The 3,975-nt window shown below is 41.4% G+C and overlaps 1 pseudogene; it reads left to right on the top strand.

Moving 5' to 3' along the window:
* The first annotated feature begins 1,699 nt into the window (after positions 1-1,699).
* LOC137501874 (uncharacterized) lies at positions 1,700-3,687 on the top strand (annotated as a pseudogene).
* The last annotated feature ends 288 nt before the right edge of the window (positions 3,688-3,975 follow it).

Below are 3,975 nucleotides of genomic sequence, written 5' to 3'. Positions count from 1 at the left end.
AGACGTTTCATTCCCGGCTTGTGTCTATTTCATACACCTGCCAAGTTCATATGTTACGTACACACGTTATGTGAACCGCTTAGTCTGATGGTTCGGTCAGCTTCCGCTTCGAACGCTAGCGTTGTTCCACGTCCTGGGAGCCATCTGGTGGCGAATGAACGTACCATTTCCACTTCTATTATAGTGTCTAAATTTTAAAGAGTCATTTTTAGGAAACCTTTCTCGTGGACAGTCGAGATTTCTTCTGAGGACGTAGAACACAGTTCCCTACGAAACGTAAAGAATTTCACCTTATTTTCTTGACACGGCATAAGCCAAAAAGCCTATACAGCATCATGTCTATAAGTACGGACTGTGAAAGCATCAATGGCTATATTGATTAGTGTTTATTGTGATAATCTTTGTCTCTTATGCTGCCACTCATCTCCGGGAGAAGGGATTACTGCTGCGGACCGAGTATAACAGCCTGCCTGTATATTGGCGGGAAACATCTGGGGAGTTAGATTTTTAATTTATGGTGTGTAGTCTCTGGAGAGGTTTGGTGCAGATCTTTTGATTTGATTCCCGTAGGCGACTTGCGCGTCGTGATGAGGATGAAATGATCTCGAAGACGGCACATAGACCCCCATCCCCGCGTCAGGGGAATTAACCAATTATGGTTAAAATTGCCGAGCCTACCGCGAATTGAACCCGGGACCCCAGTGACCAAAGGCCAGCACGCTAACCATTTAGCGATGGAGCCGCACTGGGAGTTGGATAATTTTCTTCTTTACCATGTCATTCATCTGGTTCATACATTTTCTGATACTGCTGGTACATAACACACTGGTTCATGATAATATTCGATCCCTACTCTGAGGTGCTGATTGGAATGTGCAGCGTCCACACTTAAGGGAAGCAGAGGAGTGTTCACAGCCCACGGCTGTCTGCGGCCTGGTCATTCCAGCTCTTGAACTTTGGCAGCGTAGTACTGTTCGTTAAAAGATAAAAGTGAGTATTCATATGATAGCATTGGTTTTAGTCGCGACATTCCTATTTTGGTCATTGTAATGACCTATGTTGATTTCATTTGGGAAAACTAAAAGGATAGTCTTTCTGAGGATGTAAAAAGGCAGGTGGGGAGTGAGTGTCTGCCGTTATAATGAAAAATCCCCAACTGATTGTAACAGATGGTAGGCAAGAGGGCCTACCATTACAGTGAAAATTCCCTAACCCAGTGTTCACTTTAAGAAAATACGTTCGGTGACTTCCCCGTCGCGTTCTAGGGTAACGTTAAGAGCTATGCAATTTAATACAATCTTACTCACAATGTGTACACTACCTAACCTAGAATTCGGTATACAATGTAGAATTCCGTAGCGAAGCACGGGTACATCAGCTGGTATTAAATAGTGAGTGCATCTAGGGCTCCTACGGCACTGGAAAAAAAGAAGAGACTCTTCCCTTTGCGAAAATCAAATGCTCATAAATATGTCTCTCAGTCATGTCCATCCATCAACGGCTGTAGGGAATCGTAGACAATGATGATAATGACCAGCCATAAGACAACGTGCACGGTTGTTAGGTAACACTGTGGCCTTAGGGCTTTTTCACACACACCGGTTTTGACCGGCCGGGAACTTGCCGGTCGGTCTAAGTTTCATTTTCACACTTGCCGGTTGAAACCGGACGTTCAGTCATACGCCAGCTCTCGTACAGTATGGATCATAGTCGCATTATTGCCATGTGGCTTTTGTATAGACGTTACAGAAAAAACAAAAGGAATAGAATTCATAGGGTTCATCCAATAAATGAAAAGAGGGAGGAATCAGGTCTGTTTTATACGCTATTTGAAGATTTAAGAAAAGATGGAAAAAAGTTCTTTAACTATTTTCGTATGTCCATTTCTACCTTTGATGATTTACATCAGCGGTTAAAATATAATCTTCGGCGTCAGAACACAAAGATGAGGAATTGCATTCAACCTGAGCAGATGTTGGCTATTGCAATAAGGTAAGTAACACACTACTTATTTGCTGAAAATTCTTTATTGACATAACGTACAGAAAGTAATAAATAAACTGTAGACATTTATTAGCTGAAGACGTTGATAACGCCGGAGATACACTGAGTGACTGACGTTGTAGACTGGTGTGGGCCACAAGTAGTGTATTCCCGACGATCCAGTACTAATGCACAGGGAATTTCCTTGAACTACCAGCGGCTGACCTGGATTGAACATATTGTGTTGACAGGGTGTTTGCACACCGGAAACGGCTGGAGACTGATAAAAACCTTGTCTTTTTGCACGCTTAATATTCTCTATGAGTTGAAGGATACCTATTTGAAATTTAATGATTTCATCATCACCAAATTTTTGTAAAGGAGGTATAATACCGTTGAATAATGACAGGTGGCGATTTGGCTGGCCACTACTTTCAAGTGCCTGCAACATTTTTATCTCTAGCTCATCAGGTTTACCACGCTTTCGGGAACCCTTTTCTTTATTCGGCACTTTCATTTCCTGAGACCGTTCGGTAAAATTGTTCACCCCCATCTGTGTATTGTCTGCCAAGCTATCTTCTGTATGACGTCCTTCAGTCAGCTTCTTTAAACATTGTAATTGATCGTTGTAGACATACTTTTTTTATTTTGGAAGCCCCAGAACCGCTCCTTTGATGTTCTTTTGCCTTTTTACATGATTTGATGAAAGAATCTCTGATGTTTCCCCATTCACGTATTATTGTCCTTGTTGCAGATACTTACCAAGCGGATGCACTTTCACAGACCTTCACTACAATTACAGAATTGGCATCTCAACAGCCAGCTCTATAGTTAGAGATGCGTGTTCCAGTATTTGGTCCACCTTACAACAGGAATGTATTCCTACACCCACAAAAGGCCGCTGGGAAACAATTGCTGCAGAATTCGAAAAGAGAGCTAACTTTCCTCACTGTCTAGCGTCAGTAGATGGAAAACATATCAGAATAATTTGTCCACCTAACAGTGGTTCGATGTTTTACAATTACAAGGATTATTTTTCTGTAGTTTTGATGGCTGTTGCAGACTCAAATTATAGATTTGTTTACGTAAATATTGAAAGTTTTGGAAAAGACTGATTCATCAATTTTCAAAAAGTGTTTATTGTGGGAATCAATCGAGACAAATAATCAGGAGCTACCAGAGGAGAGATGTCTTCCCGGAACAGAAAGTCCTAATGTGCCTTATTTTTTTGTTGGAGACGAAGCGTTTGCACTGCACAGACATCTACTACGCCCTTACGGAGGATCTAACCTCACACTGAAAATAAGGATTTTCTATTATCGTCTGTGTAGAGCAAGGAGATATGTTGAATGTACATTTGGAATTTTGAGCAACAAATGGAGTATTCTACATAGACCCATAAATTTAAATCCTGATTTTGCCGTAGATATTGTGAAAGCGTGTGTTGTACTACATAACTTTGTCCGTGACAGAGATGGTTATGAGACTGAGGATACCATGACAATAACTGGATTAGGAGATCTGAAGAAATAGCACGAGGTGGACTGGGAGCAAACAACTTGATGAATGTATTAGCTGATTATTTCTTAACTGATATTGGTGCTGTCAAGTGGCAAATGTCAAAGGTTTAAGACCTAACAGTGCCTGTGTCTGTTTAAAATGCAATAATGAAAAGGTGTTTCTGTAGTAGGTCATCACTTGTAATAAAAGGTACTTAGTACCAAAAATGCATGTTTTTTTTCGTTATAACTCAATTCTACAAAATCTTCCTTCAGACCTTCACATACTTCCACCCCTTCCGTGTACCATCCCGATCTTTATAGATATCACTTGACTTGTCCCACAATACAGGTCTGGCCTCAACCAACGATATCAATAGTTCTATGTCAATTTCCACGTCCTCTATATTTACACTCAACTGTACTTTCTGAGAGCAGCCGGACGACTGATGGCCGGTGACACGTGCACCACTGTAGGCTTACTGCCGGCCGG

This window comes from Anabrus simplex, chromosome 8 (assembly GCF_040414725.1).
Source record: "Anabrus simplex isolate iqAnaSimp1 chromosome 8, ASM4041472v1, whole genome shotgun sequence".
NCBI classification, from domain to species: domain Eukaryota; kingdom Metazoa; phylum Arthropoda; class Insecta; order Orthoptera; family Tettigoniidae; genus Anabrus; species Anabrus simplex.
Note: the sequence above shows the minus strand (reverse complement) of the source record. Positions and strands in the feature narration are given on the sequence as shown.